Source organism: Vitis vinifera, chromosome 17 (genome assembly GCF_030704535.1).
Source record: "Vitis vinifera cultivar Pinot Noir 40024 chromosome 17, ASM3070453v1".
Classification (NCBI taxonomy): domain Eukaryota; kingdom Viridiplantae; phylum Streptophyta; class Magnoliopsida; order Vitales; family Vitaceae; genus Vitis; species Vitis vinifera.
In genome coordinates this window covers 15,389,659-15,410,104 of record NC_081821.1, presented here as the reverse complement: position 1 = coordinate 15,410,104, position 20,446 = coordinate 15,389,659, and the positions used below count along the sequence as shown (strand labels likewise).

The window sequence follows — 20,446 nt, the reverse complement described above, 5'->3', positions numbered from 1 at the left end:
GCTAAAACCATGTAGTTCTAAGATCCCACAACATAACTTTTACATCATAGGATGAAGAAAGCAAATGAAACCATGCTTTATCGTGCCACTTGCAAGTTGAAATCCATGAAGTGCATGATGAGAATTGAAAGACAGGAGTCAAAGTTCCTGGTTTGTGATGATCCCATATCCTAAGTATGGTGTCTGAGCCACCAGCAGTAATGAAAGCAGAACTGTCACCTTCAACATCAAGGAAGTTGAGGACCTTCCCACAAAACAAGTTCTATGAATCCTTGTTCACCTCAATACCCCATTTTCTAACAAAATGGTCTCATGATGCTGAATAAATTGTTTCATTTTAAGGTCAAACCACTGATGATACAACGTGTATGCCCAACAATGGTAGATACAACCTCTCCCTCTTCGGACACAAATGGAACCAAGGACCTTTGTTGCTCTAGGCTAAAGTTGACTTTCAATATATATCTATATATTTATGCTCAACAAAAAACTTGTTTTTCCTCTGTTGATCATTGATATTACCCCTTGAAGAATACCCGAAGTACCACCCTAAACTAGAAGAAGAGTAAGCAGCAAGCCCATAGCATAGTCCTGCAGAATAAGAGTTTTAAATGTAACCTGACCATGAAGAGCACTAATACTATTTCTTTCCATCCAAAATTTCCAAAACCACTACTGTTGAAGACATGGAGAGGAATGCACCAACAAGTACCCCCTCAGAAGGTTTTCCAAGACCATGATATGAGTGCTTAACCCCTTCACTTTCTTCAGGATGCATTGTCACCTCATTCTTCAAGCTGCTGCAATTTTCAATGCTCAATCTTTGAGGCTGGGGAGGGGTTTGGCCAGGCATGTTGTAGTATTTTATATTGAAAACTTGGAAGCTCCTTGAGGTTCTGGATCCAAATTTCCCATGTCTTAGCCACTTGACTAGGCTTTGGCATGGGCCATTTATGGCAGCAAACAGGAGAGTGTCGACACAAGAACTGTTCATTTTATAACTCTTCCTTGGATGGATAGTTTCTTTTTGCATAGTCTCAATTTCCAAGGCATCCAACTCCCAATCCAAAACTTGATAGAGATCCATGACAACACTTTCGTGAACATTTTGCCACAAGTGAGCACAGAATATTTGAAGCAATGATATTTTATGGGTTACTTACAAAACTTTTGAGCAACATAAAAAAAATGCAACTGTATTGGTCAAAGCATGATAAACCAAAGAATTGTTCGACCAAGTTAAAAAGATAATTGGAAATGCTTGAAACTTCAGCCCGATGCCCAAGAACACCAATATGTACCTCGATTTCAAACAACTGATGACATGTATGCCTATGATGAACTGTTGCTGTTACTTTATAGTTCATTTCAACAATAAACATAAACACTCTATCTGGGGCATCATTCCATAATCCCTAGTCATGATGAACTTTTGTTTCTTGTCATGGGGACACTATCATCCTAGGTTCAATCTTAGTTTATTCTCTGTTCCATTGGTTTCTCATCATTGGGACGCATTGTAGGTTCTATAACCTTAATCATTTGTTCCTTTCGTTTCTCAACAAAAGGACTTCATCCTAGGTTGAATGTAAGTTTCTCATCAATGGGACGCCATCCTATGTTGTATCCAAACTTAATAATTTGTTTCTTTGGTTTCTCATCTTTGGTTATATCTCATTTTATTCTTTGTTCTTCTTGTTTCTCATCATTGGGACACTATCCTAGGTTTTTCTAAACTTAATCATTTGTTCTTTTGGTTTCTCATGACTTGGACACCATCATAGGTTTTATCTCAATTTATTCCTTATTCATTTTGTTTTTGGCTATTCGAACGCTATCCTAGGTTCTCTCTAAGTCCATCCTAGGTTGTATCTCAGTTTTTTCTTTATGCCTTTGGTTTTCTCATCATTAGGATGCCATCATAGGTTCTATCAAAGCTGATTCGTTTCTTCCTTTGGTTTCTTATCTTTGAGAGACTATCCTAGGTTCAACTTAAGTTTTGTCATTGTTCCTTTGGATTCTCATCATTGGGACACCATCCTTCGTTCTTTCTCTGTTTATTCTTTGTTCATTTCATTTCTTCTCATTTGGACACCATCCTAGGTTCTATTTAAGTTTCTTCTTTTCTTCCTTTAGTTTCTCGTCATTGGCATACCTTCCTAGGATCTATCTCAATTTATTCCTTATTCATTTTGTTTTTGGCTATTGGAACGTTATCCTAGGTTCTCTCTAAGTCCATCCTAGGTTGTATCTCAGTTTTTTCTTTATGCCTTTGGTTTTCTCATCATTAGGACGCCATCGTAGGTTCTATAAAAGCTGATTCGTTTCTTCCTTTGGTTTCTTATCTTTGAGAGACTATCCTAGGTTCAACCTAAGTTTTGTCATTGTTCCTTTGGATTCTCATCATTGGGACACCATCCTTCGTTCTTTCTTTGTTTATTCTTTGTTCATTTCATTTCTCCTCATTTGGACGCCATCCTAGGTTCTATTTAAGTTTCTTCTTCTTTCCTTTAGTTTCTCGTCACTGGCATACCTTCCTAGGATCTATCTCAATTTGTTCCATATTCATTTTGTTTTTGGCTATTGGAACGTTATCCTAGGTTCTCTCTAAGTCCATCCTAGGTTGTATCTCAGTTTTTTCTTTATGCCTTTGGTTTTCTCATCATTAGGACGCCATCGTAGGTTCTATCAAAGCTGATTCGTTTCTTCCTTTGGTTTCTTATCTTTGAGAGACTATCCTAGGTTCGACCTAAGTTTTGTCATTGTTCCTTTGGATTCTCATCATTGGGACACCATCCTTCGTTCTTTCTTTGTTTATTCTTTGTTCATTTCATTTCTCCTCATTTGGACGCCATCCTAGGTTCTATTTAAGTTTCTTCTTCTTTCCTTTAGTTTCTCGTCACTGGCATACCTTCCTAGGATCTATCTCAATTTGTTCCATATTCATTTTGTTTTTGGCTATTGGAACGTTATCCTAGGTTCTCTCTAAGTCCATCCTAGGTTGTATCTCAGTTTTTTCTTTATGCCTTTGGTTTTCTCATCATTAGGACGCCATCGTAGGTTCTATCAAAGCTGATTCGTTTCTTCCTTTGGTTTCTTATCTTTGAGAGACTATCCTAGGTTCGACCTAAGTTTTGTCATTGTTCCTTTGGATTCTCATCATTGGGACACCATCCTTCGTTCTTTCTTTGTTTATTCTTTGTTCATTTCATTTCTCCTCATTTGGACGCCATCCTAGGTTCTATTTAAGTTTCTTCTTCTTTTCTTTAGTTTCTCGTCACTGGCATACCTTCCTAGGATCTATCTCAATTTATTCCTTATTCATTTTGTTTTTGGCTATTCGAACGTTATCCTAGGTTCTCTCCAAGTCCATCCTAGTTGTATCTCAGTTTTTTCTTTATGCCTTTTGTTTTCTCATCATTAGGACGCCATCGTAGGTTCTATCAAAGCTGATTCGTTTCTTCCTTTGGTAAGAATCTTTGAGAGACTATCCTAGGTTCAACCTAAGTTTTGTCATTGTTCCTTTGGATTCTCATCATTGGGACACCATCCTTCGTTCTTTCTTTGTTTATTCTTTGTTCATTTCATTTCTCCTCATTGGACGCCATCCTAGGTTCTAAGTTTCTTCTTTTTTTTTACTTTAGTTTCTCGTCATTGGCATACCTTCCTAGGATCTATCTCAATTTTTTCTTATTCATTTTGTTTTTGGCTATTGGAACGTTATCCTAGGTTGTATCTCAGTTTTTTCTTTATGCCTTTGGTTTTCTCATCATTAGGACGCCATCGTTGGTGCTATCAAAGTTAATTCGTTTCTTCCTTTGGTTTCATTCGCTTCACCTGAGCATCATTAGGAACACAAAGTTTATTCAAGAAATGAATCCCACCATTAGAATGTATGTTCCAACCTTCTACTGCATCACCCGCCATGATTTGAGACGCATGCACTCTAACTTTTTATCTTTCCTTTGAGCTTCAATAACCTTCTGCAATATTGTTGGTTGAGCTACCAAAGTACAAAAACATGCACCAGAATCATGTACATCAAAGCAAGGATTGAATTCACTGATGTAATCATACATTTTCCACTCATAAACCACCAACCCAGATAACACACATTGAGCCTTTCTACTTAGGGCATCAGCAACCACATTAGCTTTTCATGGATGATATTGCAAAGTAAAGTGAAAATCTTCAAGGGTTTCCAACCATCTCCTTTGCCTTGCATTCAGATCTTTTTGAGAGAAAATATACTTCAAACTTTTGTGATCTGAAAACACTTCAAAATTTTCACCATATAAGTAATGTCTCCATAACTTTAAAGCAAAGACTATTGCTGCGAGTTCAAGATCATGTGTAGGATAGTTCTGCTCATGGTTCTTCAATTGCCTAGAAGCATAAGCAACCACTCTTCCTCTTTGCATTAAAACACATCCCAAGCCATTTTTTTGAAGCATCACAATAAACTGTATATCTTTCGCCACTAATAGGAGTAATTAGCACCGACGCTGTTGTTAGTCTCCTTTTTAGCTCTTGAAAGGATTCTTCACACCTATCATTCCAATCAAAGTTCACTCCCTTGCGTGTCAATCTAGTCATTGGGCAAGCAATTCGAGAAAAGTTTTCAACAAACCTTCTGTAGTACCCAGCTAGCCCAAGAAAACTACGTACTTCAAAAACATTCTTGGGTCTTTCCCACTTTGTCACAGCTTCCACTTTTGTTGGATCCACTGAGATACCCTCTTGAGAAACCATGTGCCCCAAAAATTGAATTTCCTGCAGCCAAAAGTCACATTTCTCCAATTTGGCATATAACTGGTTTTCTCTAAGTGTTTGAAGTGCCATATGCAAATGGTGACCGTGCTCTTCTCTACTCTTAGAATATATCAAAATATCATCCACAAATACCACCACAAAATGATCCAAATAAGGCCGATAGATACGATTCATCATGTCCATGAATGCAGCTGGAGCATTAGTTAACCCAAACGGCATGACCACAAATTCATAATGCCCATACCTTGTACGAAATGCAGTCTTTGGAATATCTGTTTCTCATACCCTCAACTGATGATAACCAGATCTTAAATCAATCTTTGAAAAATAGCAAGCCCCACATAACTGGTCAAATAAGTCATCAATCCGAGGTAGCGGATATTTGTTTTTTACTGTAACTCTGTTCAATTTTCTGTAATCCACACATAACCGCAAGGATCCATCCTTCTTCTTTACAAACAATACTGGAGCACCCCAAGGTGAGGTACTAGGCTGAATAAACCCTTTAGTTTGCAACTCCTGCAACTGAATGTTCAATTCCTTAAGTTCAACTGGAGCCATCCTATATGGAGCTATTGATATTGGATTTGTACCTGGATACAATTCAATAGAAAAATCCATCTCTCTGTGAGGAGGTAAACATGGCAATTCTTTAGGAAAAACATCAGCAAATTCACAAACCATTGGAATACAATCTATAGTTGTCATCTTTTTGCCTTCTCCCTTCAGATTAAAAAGAAAATAGTGTCTGCCATCCTTTCTTCTTGACCACTTGTCATCCAGGTTTCGAATTAGAGGAATGAATGTAAGCCTTCTATCACCATAGAAACTCATATATGAATCAGAAGAGGTTTGAAATGTTACTTTCTTCAAATAACAATCGAACACAGCATGATGTCGGGCAAGCCAATCCATCCCCACAATTACATCAAACGATGAAATATCAAGAAGAACCAGATCCATTGTAACTTTAAGACCCCCAATATAAAGTACACAAGCATGACATACCCACTTGGTTTCCACCTTACCACCCATAGGAGTCTCAACACATAATGAACAATGTAGGGGAACAAATTCTATGTCTAGCATGGAGGCAAATGATGCAGAAATAAAAGAGTGGGTAGCTCCTAGATCAAATAAAACATGTGCCCAAGTGCTAAAACATAAGAGCATACCTTCCACCAAGGCATTTGACTCTGCATTTTGTGACCCTATTGCATAAAATCTCCCTTGTTGTGCTTGCTCAGGCTTCCCTTGTCTAAAGTTTCCTTCCCCTTGAGGTTGCCTTCCTTGAATTCGTGGGTTCATCTGTTGAAACTGTCGTTGAGATGGCTGGAATGCAAGTCGTTGAAATTTTGGGCACTCTCTCCTCAGATGTCCCACCTCACCACATTCATAACATCTCCTTGGTCCCTTAGCTGAATCTGTAGCCCCACTATACTGCTCTTGTTTTCTGGGTTGTTGTTGGGGATGAGTCACTTTCAGGCCCTTGAAATCATGTTCACGTTTTTCTGAACCACCAAACCTAGAATTTTTGCTTCTCAACCTTTGAGCTTCCTCCATTTCCCTTTCTATAACAAGAGCCCTTGCCACAACCGCACTATAAGTACGAAGCATGAAAGGAGCAACCTGTGCTCTAATGTTCAATCTCAACCCCTCTTGGAATTGTTCAGCTCGCATTTGTTCATCTGCAGCCACATTTGGAGCATATCTAGATAGTTGTGTAAATTTTGCTGCATATTCAGTCACTGTCATGTTCCTTTGAACCAAGTGTATAAATTCAGCTCTCTTCTGTCTTCTAACGGCCTCTGGAAAGTAATTAGATAAAAGCAGCTCCTCAAATTGCATCCAAACCATTTTAGTTACATCCTGAGTAGTCTTGATCATATCCCACCAGTTGTCTGCTTCATCCCTCAACATGAAGGCAGCTAAAGAAACTCTCCTTTCCTCAGGCACTGCCATTACATCCAGTATTTTCTTTATTTCTTTCATCCAATTCTCAGCTTCAAGAAAATTAGGGCCACCTCGAAAGCTTGGAGGATTCAATGCTTTAAATTCCCGAATCAAGCTCACATTCTGGCATTCTGAACCAGCAACTGGATGTATTACAGGTCTTCCCTCAGTTACATCACCATGAGATATTGGAGATGATCTAGTTGTCCGTTTAGGCCTTGTGGTTAATCTGTCCCTTCCTCTAGGCATTTTCTCTTAGAAAGGTATACAAGGATTATTATTATCAATACATCACCTTATAAGGGTTATTCATAAAATCAAGCACCCTTAAATTGACAATCAAACCACTTATGTCACATACAAACATTTGCAAAACAAACATGATAACAACAATTTCATAGTAATGGATTCTCAATGATCAAGCACTCAAAGAGGCAACATGATCTCAATTATTATAGTCAGGCATATTCAATACAACAAGGAATGTCATCAACACAACAAAAACACAAACCTAACATCCATCCATTAACCTTTCACTTAATATCAATATATCATACACAATAAAACAATGTCACAATAATAATGACTCCAGCACACCTATTGGGCTCCCCACCTATTGTCCACAATAGGGATCTAATCCCTTATGCTCTAATACCAAGCTGTCACACCCCAAATTTTTTTTTTTCTTATGATTATTATTTATTCTTCAACTAAAGAATTGATACTCAAATATAGTATAAGTGCTCTCAAAAATTTAAATGTTGAGTTCCTACTTGAATTTGTTCAAAAAGAGGATATAGAAAACCTGTTATAAAGAGTACATTCTGTATTAAACATTGTGACTATAAAGTTAACAAAATATGTTTTGTTTCACAAAAGAAACTTGTACAACATTAATTTACATATACATACTACAAGTGTATCTAACAAATATATACTACATCATTCCAATAAAAGGTGTAGTCTTGATACAAAAGGCATGGCCTCAAAAGACTTTCAATATGAGCAAACAACATCCAATCACAGTAAAGCATTGCTCAAGCATTCTTTCCTGCATAGGTCTTCTGACCTGCATCTATAGGTGAAAGGAATAGGGTGAGTTCACAACTCAGTAGGAAAGTTTATAACCATCCTAAGTATACCCTTAAAAATCTTGAATTAAACGTTTAATAACATGCATGATAAACATTTCCTAACCATTAACAAATGTGTAATCATGTCAAACATGTATGCATGTGTTTCTTGGTTTCATCATTGCTTTTCCCCATCCATCCTTTCAGAACTGATAATTTGCTGACTCCCAACAATCTACACAGCAAATATCAATGCTCCACAAGATACTCGATCAATATAATAATGACTATTCTGGGACATCACCCAAGGGCAAGTCATACCCCGTGTCTTTTGGGACTCATACCCAAGGGCAGGACCAACCCCGTGTCTTTAGGGACTAAAACCCAGGGGCAGGACCAACCCCATACACCCACATCGGAGTGTCTTCCTCGAGGGCTTTAGGGACTTTCACCCAAGGACCCACGGTCCCACATAAACAATATATCAAATGATAAGGCCTGTAGCATCACATAAGCACTTCGCCACCATTAAATTCTCTGAATATGATCCGTGATAATTCCATATCCTTCTTGCAATGCAATCACACCATAAACCATTTCGACAACACAAAACCACGAATCTTCATACCAATATACGTTCCAACATCATGGTAACATTTCAATGCAATTAACCGAGATGCAATGACACTTTAAAAGATTTTATGAAATCATAGAAACAACATAAAATTCCAACAAATAATTCAAGGAAAGAAATCAGATACACCATAGAATAGCACAAAATTCCCTACCTTACACTGACTTCCTTTTTGTGTTTCTTCTAAGTAGGCGATCTTTGCCTATTACGAGGAACTGAAATGAAACAACATAATTTAGGTTTCCTAACCATGAAAATTTATATAGTTTATTGTTGCAAATTTTTAATTCTCACATTCTCTAATCTATATCCTACATGTTTTCAGATCAAATTTGAATTGAATTAAACAATATTTACAATGCATATTAATTTCCCTAATTAATTACCAAACACTAATTCTTTTGATTTTCTTAAAGCCTATTATCAAATCCCAAGTGTCCAAATAACCCAATTCATCACATGTTTACTAATCTATTTTTCAATCAAACCAAATTAAACAAAGATTTATGCTGATCTTACCATTAATAAAATACTTAACTGAAAATACTTTAATCTTTAATTAATTGTGATTTTTAACTAAAACAGGTTTATAGCTAATTATACTCAACTTTTACACAATTTTTACCATTAATTCTATTCAACATGCCATTAGGAACCAAAATAAACGAAAATTACAAAATTAAACAACTTGCTTACCTCAAATCTACACTTTCTCTCTCTAGATTCTCTCTCTAACCCAAGTTGCTGCAGGTGAAATGGAGCAAAACGAGCTGCAGCCCCCTTATAAAGGGGTCTCCAAGCAACCAAGCATGAGGTGGCAGCCCACATGGCTGCCACCAATCCACCCAAGTAGGAGGTGGCATTCCACTAACTCAATTTTCCAAAATTTGCACTTTAGTCCTTCAAGTTATAAAAAATAAAACCCATAATTGCCCATTAGTCCTTTAGGTTTTCATAACCTTAATTAGTCCCTAAGAACCTAATAAGCATGCTTAAGTTATTAACTAATCCCACTTAACCTTAATCAAAGTTTAATTCATAATTAAACATGATTAGCACTAAACTAGTTTTAACATCTAATTAAGCAAGCTTAAAGTTAAGTACTAAAATAGTCATTAGTACTAGGTGTTACAGATTATCTTAGTACTTAACTTTAAACGTGCTTAATTAGATGTTAAAACTAGTTTGGTGTTAATCTTATTTAATTATGAATTAAAGTTTGATTAAGGTTAATTGAGATTAGTTAAGGACTTAACTATGCTTGTTAGGTTTTTAGGGGCTAATTATAGTTTTGAAAACCTAAAGGACTAATGGGCAAATATGGGTTTTATTTTTGATAACTTAAAGGACTAATGGGCAATTATGGGTTTTATTTTTGATAACTTGAAGGACAAAAGTGCAAAATTGGGAAGTTGCAGTTAGTGGAAGCCAAGTGGCATGCCACCTCCTACTTGGGTGAATCGGTGGCAGCCATGTGGCCTGCCACCTCCTACATGGCTGCATGGAGAGCCCTATATAAGGGCCTGCAACTCGTTTTGCACCATTTTAGATGCAACAACTTGGGTTAGAGAGAGAATCTTGAGATTTGAGGTAAGCAAGTTGTTTAATTTAGTAATTTTGGTTTATTTTAGTTCCTAATTGTATACTGTAACAAATTAATGGTAAAATTTGTGTAAAAGTTGAGTGTAATTAGCTATAAACATGTTTTAGTTAAAAATCACAATTAATTAGGGATTAAAGTATTTTAGCTTAAGTATTTTTATTGATGGTAAGATCAGCATAAATCTTGTTTAATTGAAAAATAGATTAGTGAACATGTGATTAATTAGGTTATTTGGACACTTGGGATTTGCTAATTGGTTAGGCTTTCAGAAAATCAAAGCAATTAGTGTTTACTAATTAATGATAGAATATTAATATGTATTGTAAATATTGTTTAATTCAATTCAAATTTGATTTGAAAACCTGTAGGAATACAAATTTCAATTCATCGTTAGGAAGTCTAAATTATGTGTTTCATTTAAGTTCCTTGTAATAGGTAAAGATTGCCTACATAGAACAATCACAGAGGGAAAGTCTGTGTAAGGTAGGGAATTTTATGCTATCCCATAGTGTATCTGATTTCTTTTCTTGAAACATTTATTGGAAATTTCATGTCATTTCTATGATTTCGTAAAATGTTTTAATGTGTCATTGCATCTCGGTTTATTGTGTTGAAATGTTACATTGAGATTGAAATGCATATTGGTATGAAGATTCATGGTTCTGTGTTGTGGAAATGGTTCATGGTGTGGTTGCATTGACAGAAGGATATGGAATATCACAGATGATATTAAGAGAATTGATTGGTGGGAAGTATTTATGCGATGCTACAAATATTATCTTTAGATATATTGTTTATGTGGGACCGTGGGTGAAAGTCCCTAAAGCCCTCGAGGAAGACACTCAAATGTGGGTGTATGGGGTTAGTCTTGCCCTTGGGTATGAATCCCAAAAGACACAAGGTATGACTATCAATTGTGAAAGGATGGACAAGGTAAAACAAAGATGAAACCAGAAAACGCATGCATACATGATTGCATATTTGTTAATGGTTATAAAATGTTTATCATGCATGCAATAACATGTTTAATTCAATGTTTTTAAGGGTATGCTTAGAATGGTTGTAAACTTTCCTACCGAGTTGTGAACTCATCCTATCCGTTCTACCTTTGGATGCAGGTCAGAGTAGGAAATAATGCTTGAGCATTGCTTTACTATGATTGGTTACTCTTTGCTCGCATTGATAGTGTTTTGAGGCTTTGCCTTTGTATTAAAGACTGAATTTTTTTGTAGGAATGATGTAAGATATATACATTTGTTTGGTAAACTTGTAGTATGGGCTACACGTATTGAACAATGGGGTTTTGGGATATGTAAATTAATGTAGTACAAGTTTCTTTTGTGAAACGAAACATATTTTGTTAACTAATAGTTACAAAGTTTAATACAAGATGCACTCTTTACAATAGGTTTTGCATATTCTCAAAAGCACAAAATAAAGAAGGAACTCAACATTTAAATTCTTGTATCACCATATCTTTGAGAGCACTTATACCGTATTTGAGTATCAATTATTCAGTTTGAAAAAAAAAAATAAAAAATCAGGGTGTGAAAGCTTGGTATCAGAGCATAAGGAATTAGATGCCTATTGTGGACCATAGGTGGGGAGCCCAATAGGTGCACTGGAGTCATTATTATTGTTACACTCTTTTACTATGCATGATATATTGATATTAAGGTGAAAGGTTAAATGATGAATGTTAGGTTTGTGTTTTTGTTGTGTTGATGACATTCTTGGTTGTATTGGTGTGAGTATGCCTAACTGTGATAAATGTGATCATGTTGCTTGTGAGAATTTCTAATCATTGAGAATCCATTACTATGCTATTGTTGGTATTATGTTTATTTTCAAAATGATTGTATGTGACATCGATGGTTTAATTGTATTGTGTAAGGATGCTTGATATAATGAATAACCCTTATAATGTGTTGTGTTGATAATCTAATCCTTGTAGACCTTTCTAAGACAAAATACCTAGAGCAAGGAATCAATTAACAGCAAGGCCTGGACGAACAATTAGATCATCTCCACTATCTCATGGTAATGTAACTAAGGGAAGAGCTGCAATATATCCAGCTACTGGTTTAGAATGCCAGAATGTGAGCTTGATTCAGGAATTTAAACCATTGAATCGTGGCTGGCCCTAATTTTCTTGAAGCTGAGAATTGGATGAAAGAAATAAAGAAAATACTAGATGTAATGGCAGTGCTTGGGAAAGGGAGAGTTTCTTTAGCTTTGTTCATGTTGAGAGATGAAGCAGACAACTGGTGGGATGTGATAGTGATTGAATATGCAACAAAGTTGAGGAGTTGCTTCTGTCTAATTACTTTCCAGAGGCCGTTAGAAGACAAAAAAGAGTTGAATTTATACGTTTGGTTCAAAAGAATATGACAGTGATTGAATATGCAACAAAGTTTATAGAACTATCTAGATAAGCTCCAAATGTGGTTGCAAATGAAGAAATGCGAGTTGAACAATTCCAAGAGGGGTTGAGATTGAACATATTAGAGCACAGGTGGCTCCCTTCATGCTTCATACTTACAGTGAGGTTGTGGCAAGGGCTCTTATTATAGAAAGGGAAATGGAGGAAGCTCAAAGGCTGATAAGCAAAAATTCTAGGTTTGATGGTTTAGTAAAACGGGAACAAGATTTCAAGCGCTAGAAAGTGACTCATCCCCAACAACAACCTAGAAGCAAAAGCAATATAGTAGGACTACAGATATGGCCAAGGGACCAAGGAGATGTTATGAATGTAGTGAGGTGGGACATCTTAGGAGGGAGTGCCCGAAATTTCAACGACTTGCATACCAGCCATCTCAATGGCAGTTTCAGCAGACGAACTCACAAATCCTAGGAACGCAACCTCAAGGGTAAGGAAACTTTAGACAAGGGAAGCCTTGACGGAAGCCAGAGCAAGGACAACAAGGGAGATTTTATGCATTGGGGTCACAAAATGCAAAGTCAAATGCCTTAGTGGAAGGTATGATCTTATGTTTTAGCACTTGGGCACATGTTTTATTTGATCCCGGAGCTACCCACTCTTTTATTTCTGCATAATTTGCCTCCTTGGTAGACATAGAATTTGTTCCCCTTAATTGCTCATTATGTGTTGAGACTCCTATGGGTGTGGAAACCAAGTGGGTGTGTCATGCTTACATACTTTATATTAGGGGTCTTGAAGTTACAATAGATCTGGTTCTTCTTGATATTTTATCCTTTGAAGTAATTGTGGGGGATGGATTGGCTAGATCGGCATCATGCTGTATTAGATTTTTATTTGAAGTAACATTCCAAACCTCTTCTAGTTCATATTTGAGTTTCTATGGCGACAGAAGGCTTACATTTATTCCATTAATTCAAAACCTAGGTGACAAGTGGTCAAGAAAGGATGGTGGACACTATTTTCTTTTTAATATGCAAGGAGAAGGGAAAAAGAAGACAACTATAGATTGCATTCCAATGGTTTTTGAATTTGCTGATGTTTTTCCAAAAGAATTGCCATTTTTATCTCCTCAAAGAGGAATGGATTTTTCTATAGAATTGTATCTAGGTACAGATCCAATATCAATAGCTCCAATATTAATGTTATAGCTTCCCACTAGTCCTTTAGGTTTTTATAACTATAATCAACCCCTAAGAACCTAATAAGCATGCTTAAGCCATTAACTAATCCCACTTAAACATAATTAATGTTTAATTCATAATTAAACACAATTAGTACTAAACTTATTTTAACATCTAGTTAAGCACGTTTAAAGTTAAGTACTAAGATAATCAGTATTGCCTATTTAATTCATTAGTACTAGGTATTACAATCTCAATTTATTCTTTGTTTATTTTCTTTCTCATCATTGGGACGTCATCCTATTTGAAGTTGAAGGTTTTTGCGCTAGATCTAATTGTTCAATTCTTTTTGTTAAACATTTGATTAAGTCATCATTATTTGAAAGTTTAAGTATCTTAATCCCTACCTCTACGAGTTTGAAAATCAAATGATTTCTGTCTAAGTTTCTATCTAGAAACTGTGGTGTGACTATTTGATTGGCTATTTGAGGTGTCTCTAGTTTATCTTCTATCCTATCAACTTGAGTCGAGGGTGCTTTGAATTTGATTTGTGAAATTATTTTGTTGTTGAAGGCTTTTACAGTCTGTTCGTCCGTTAATTTCTTTTGAATCTATTTTTTTGAAAGGTGAAGCTATTATTGCAATGTTTCGAGTAGTTATGGTTATTTCCTCTCAAGTAGGAATAGGTTCTATCTAAGCCTAATTGTTTCTATCTCATTTTATTCTTTGTTCATTTAGTTTCTCATAATTGGGACAGCATCCTAGGTTCCATCCTAACTTAATCATTTCTTCGTTTGCTTTGGCTTCAATGCGACACTATCTTAGGTTCTATATGAGCTTATTCTTTGTTCATTTTGTGTCTCATCATTGGGACATCATCAAGTTTCTATCTTAGTTTATTCTTTGTTCATCATGAGAACATCATTGGGATGCAATCCTAGGTTCTAATTTTCTTATTTGTTTCTTTGGTTTCTCATTATTGGGTTGAATTCCTAGGTTCTATATATAAGGTTAATCAATTATTCAATTGGTTTCTCATCATTGGGTTGAATTCCTAGGTTCTATATAAGCCTAATCATTTGTTTGTTTGGTCTCTCATCATTAGGACCTAATCCTAGGTTCTATCTAAGTTTCTTCTTTATTCATTTGGTTTCTCATAATTGGGACACCATTCTATCTCAGTTTATTGTTTGTTCTTTTTGTTTCTTATTATTGGGTCACCTTCCTATGTTCTATCTCAGTATATTCTTTGTTTCATTTGGTTTCTTATGATTGGGAGATTATCCTAAATTCTATTTAAGCTTAATAAATTGTTTGTTTGGTTTCTGATCATTGGGACAACATCCTATGTTCTATATTAGTTTGTTCTTTGTTCATATGGTTTCTCATCATTGGGGGGTCAAGGTTCTATCTCTTTTTATTCTTAGTTTATTTTGTTTCTCATCATTTGGGATGTCTTCCTAGGTTCTATCTAATCTTAATCATTTGTTCCTTTGGTTTCTTATTATTGGGACACCATCCTAGGTTCTATATAAGTTCAATCGTTTTTTCCTCTGGTTTTTAATGGTTGGGATACATCCGTAGGTTCTATATCAGTTTCTTTGGTTTCTCATCATTGGGACACCATCCTAGGTTCTATATAAGTTTTGTCAATGTTCCTTTCGTTTCTCTTCATTTGGAGACTATCATAGGATGTATATAAGTTTATTCTTTGTTCATTTTGTTTCAAATCATTGGGACGCCATCCTACGTTTTGTCTAAATTTCAATCATTTATTCTTTGTTCCTTGGGTTTTTCGTCTTTGGGATGTAATTATATCATTGGGACACAATCCTAGGTCCAGTCTAAGTTTCTTCTTTGTTCCTTTAGTTTCTCATCACCATCCTATTTATTCTTTGTTCATTTAGTTTCTCATCACCATCCTATTTATTCTTTGTTCATTTAGTTTCTCATCATTAGGACACCATCCTAGGTTTTGTGTAAATGTTCCTTTGGTTTCTTTTCATTGGGAGACTATCCTTGGTTCTATCTCAATTTGTTCTTTCTTCATTTGGTTTCTCATCATTGGGGCACTATCCTAGGTTCAATCTTATTCATTGTTTTTTTTTCTTTGGTATTTCATCATTCGGACACCATCCTACGTTCTATCTCAGTTTCTTCTTTGTTACTTTTGTTTCTCATCCTTAGGGCACCATCATAGGTTTGATTTGAGTCTATTCTTTGTTTCCTTCGGATTCTCGTCGTTGGGACACTATCCTAGGTTCTATCTAAGCTCAATAGTTGGTTCCTTTGGTTTCTCATTGTCATTGGGATGAGATCCTGGGTTCAATCTAACTGTCGTCTTTGTTGCTTTGGTTTCTAAACCTTTGAAGACCATCCTACTTTTATCTCAGTTTATTCTTTGTTCAATTGCTTTCTCATCGTAGGTACACCATTCTAGGTCCTTTCTAAACTAAATTATTTGTTCTTTTGGTTTCCTTTCATTGGAATACCGTCCTAGGTTCTATATCAATTCATTCTTTGTTTATTTGGTTTCTCATCAATTGGACACCATCCTAGGTTCTAACTTAGTTTATTCTTTGTTCATTTGATTTCTCATCATTGGGACACCATCCTAGCTTCTATCTAGACTTAATCGTTTGTTTCTTTGGTTCCTCATAATTGGGACACCATCCTAGGTTCTATCTCCATTTATTCTTTGTTCCTTTGGTTTCTCATCATTGGTACGCCATCCTATGTTCTATCTAAGCTTACTTGTTTGTTCGTTTGGTTTCTCATCATTAGGACAGTATCCTAGGTTTCTATCTAAATTCTTTCTTTATGCATTTGGTTTCTCATCTTTATGACACCAACGTAGGTTCTATCTCAATTTATTCTTTGTTGATTTGATTTCTCATCATTGGGTTAACATCCTATGTTCTATTTAAGTTTAATAATTTGTTCATTAGTTTTCTCATCATTGGGACACCATCTGTGGCTCTATCTACGTTTCTTCATAGTTCCTTCGGTTTCTTATCATTTGGACACCATCCTAAGTTCCTGTGGATTCTCCTCATATGGACAAACTCCTAAGTTCTATCTCAATTTATTTATTTTTCCTTTTTGTCTAATTGTTTGTTCCTTTGGTTTCTAATCATTTGGATACAATCCTAGGTTCAATATAAGTTTCTTCTTTGATCCTTTGGTTTATCGTCCTGTGGACACAATCCTAAGTTCTATCTAAATTAATTCTTTGTTCATTTGGTTTCTTATCATTGGGAAACGATCTAATGTTCTTTCTATGTTGTGAGTCTATCCTAGGTTTTAGCTAAACTTTATGGTTTGTTCTTGTGACTTCTCATCATTGGGACACTATCCAAGGTTCTATCTAGGTTTACTCTTTGTTCATTTTGTTTCTCATCATTGGGACAACATCCTTGGTTCTGTCTTTATTTATGTTTTATTCCATTGGTTTCTCATCCTTAGGATGTTACCTATGTTCTAACCTTAATTGTTTCTTCCTCTGCTTTTGCATCAATGCGACACCATCCTAGGTTCAATGTTAGTTTATTGTTCATTTTGTTTCTCATCTTTGGGACGCCATCCTAGGTTCTATATAAACTTTGTCTATGCTTAATCATTTGTTCGATTGGTTCTCAAAATTGGGACAACATCTTAGGTTCTATTTTAGAGTATTCTTTCTTTTTTTGCCTTTGCATCAATCAAGCTCAATCCTAGATTGAATCTAAGTTTCATCTCTTATCCTATGGTTTGTCATCAGTAGGACACCACCATCCTATGTTTCTAATTATGGAGACGCTATCCTAGGTTCTATCTAAACTTAATGTTTGTTCCTTTGGTTTCTCATCACTTGGACAATATCCTATGTTCTATCTAAGTTTATAGTTTGTTTATTTGTTTTCCCATCATTAGGACACCATCTTAGGCTCTATCTAAGCTTAAACGTTAGTTCTTTTCGTTTCTTATCAATAGGATTGCATCCTAGGTTGAACCTTAGTTTCTTCTCTCTTCATGTGGTTTCTCATAATTGTGACACCATCCTATGTTCTATGTCAGTTTCTGCCTATCCTTAATCATTTGTTCCTTCAGGTTTCTTAACATTGGGATACCATCCTAGGTTTAATTTAAGTTTAATGTTTTTTCCTTCGGTTTCTCATCATTGGTAAACCATCCTAGGTTCTATCTTAGTTTATTATTTTAGGTACAACCTAGGATGGCGTCCATATGGTGATAAATCAATGAAACTAAGAATAAAATTAGATAAAACCTGAAAGGGTGTCCCAATGATGAGAAAGCAAATGAACTAAGAATTAACCAAGATAGAACCTAGGGTAAAGACCTAATGATGAGAAACAAAAGAATCTAACGAATAAGTTTAGATAGAACCTAGGATGGCGTCCTACTGGTGAGAAATGAAAGGACCAAAGAATAAACTTAGATAAAAACCTACGATTATGTCCCAATGACAAGAATCCAAAGGACCAAATGATTGAGTTTATATATAGGATGACATCCCAATGACTAGAAAAAAAATGAACAAAGAATAATTTGAGATAGAACCACGGATGGTGTCCCAGTGATGAGAAACCTAAGGAACAATAATTAAAATAAGCAATAATGATTATTTTAGTACTTAACTTTAAACGTGCACAATTAGATGTTAAAATTAGTTCAATGTTAATCCTGTTTAATTATGAATTAAACTTTGATTAAGGTTAAGTGGGATTAGTTAGTGACTTAAGCATGCTTATTACATTCTTATAGGCTGATTAGAGTTATGAAAACCTAAAGGACCAATGGGTAATTGTAAAGTGCAATTATGGAAAGTTGGGGTTGCTGGCAGCCATGTGGCCTGCCACCTCCTACTTGGCTGCATTAAGACCCCTTTATAAGGGGCTGCAGCTTGTTTTGCACCATTTCACCTGTAGCAGCTTGGGTTAGAGGGAGGATCTAGAGAGAGAAAGTGTAGATTTGAGGTAAGCAAGTATTTTAATTTAGTAATTTTGGTTTATTTTTGTTCCTAATGGTATGTTGAAACAAATTAACGGTAAAATTTGTGTAAAAGTTGAGTGTAATTAGCTATAAACATGTTTTAGTTAAAAAGAATCATAATTAAAGTATTTTATTAGTGGTAAGATCAACATAAATCTTTGTTTAGTTTGGTTTGATTGAAAAATAGATTATTAAACATGTGATTAATTAGGTTATTTGGACACTTGGGATTTGTTACTGGGTTTATATATATATATTTGTAAGGTACACTTGTAGTATGGGCTACATGTAGTGAACCATGGGGTTTTGGTTTATGCAAATTAATTTAGTACATGTTTCTTTTGTGAAACGAAACATATTTTGTTAATTGATAGTTACGAAGTTCAATACAAGATGTACTCTTTATAACAGGTTTTGCATATCCTCGTTTTGCACAAAATTAAACAGGAAGTCAGTATTTAAATTTTTGCATCCCCATATTTTTAAGGGCACTTATACTGTTATTGAGTATCAATTGTTCTGTTAATAATAAAAAAAAATGGGGTGTGATAGGTGTCGCATTGATTCGAAAGAAAATGAAGAAATGATTATGGTTAGATAGAACATAGGATCGCTTTATAATGAAGAAAAACCAATGAAACAAAGAATAAACTAAGATAAAACCTAGGATAATTTCCAAATGATGAGAAAAGAAAGGAACAAAGAGGAAACTAAGATAGAACCTAGGGTTGTGTCTAAATGATAAGAAACAAAAGGAAGAATCGATTAAGCTTAGATAGAACCTAGGATTGCGTCCCAATTATTTGAAACCAAATGAACAAAGAATAAATTGAGATAATACATACAATGGTGTCGCATTGATGCGATAGAAAAGGAAGAAACAATTAAGGTTAGAAAGAACATAGGATGGCATCCTAATAATTAGAAACAAAGGAACAAAGAATAAACTAAGATAGAACCTAGGATGGTGTCCCAATGATGAGAAGTTAAAGGAACAAATGATTAAGCTTAGACAAAACCTAGGATGGTGACCCAATAATGAGAAGACAAACAATTGAACTTAGATAGAACCTAGGATAGCTGTCCCAAGGATGAGAAACGAAATGAACAAAGAATAAAATGAGAGAGAATCTAGGATTGTTTTCCCAATTATGAGAAACCAAAAGAACAAACTATTAAGTTTAGAGAGAACCTAGGATGGCGTCCCAATGTTGAGAAACCAAATGAATAACTAATAAACTGAGATAGAACTCAAGATGGTGTCGCATTAATGCAAAGGCAAAGGAAAAAACAATTAAGGTTAGAACATAGGATGACATCCTAACAATGAGAAACCAAATGAACAAACAATTAAGGTTAGAACCTAGGATGTTGTCCTAATGATGAGAAACTAAATGAACAAATGATTAAGCTTTAGATAGAACTTAAGATGACACCCCAATGATGAGAAACGAAATGAACAAAAAATAAAATGAGATAGAACCTAGGATTGTGTCCCAATGTTGAGAAATCAAAGAAACAAACGATTAAGCTTAGATAGAACCTAGGATGGCGTTCCAATAATGAGAAACCAAATGAACAAAGAATAAAATGGGATAGAACCCAGGATGGTGGCTTTGATGCGAAAGCAAAGGAGGAAATGATTAAGGTTAGATAGAACATAGGATGGTGTCCTATGATGAGAAACGAAAGAAAGAAAGAATAAACTAAGATAGAACCTAGGATGGTGTCCATATGATGAGAAACCAAAGTAACAAACAATAAAGCTTAGATAGAACCTAGGATGGTGTCCTAATGATGAGAAACCAAATAGACAAACAATTAAGCTTAGATAGAACTTAGGATGGCATGCCA

At 35.3% G+C, this 20,446-nt stretch overlaps 1 pseudogene; it reads right to left on the bottom strand.

Moving 5' to 3' along the window:
- Positions 1 to 4,386: 4,386 nt before the first annotated feature.
- Positions 4,387 to 6,975, bottom strand: LOC132252782 (uncharacterized; annotated as a pseudogene).
- Between the last annotated feature and the right edge of the window lie 13,471 nt (positions 6,976 to 20,446).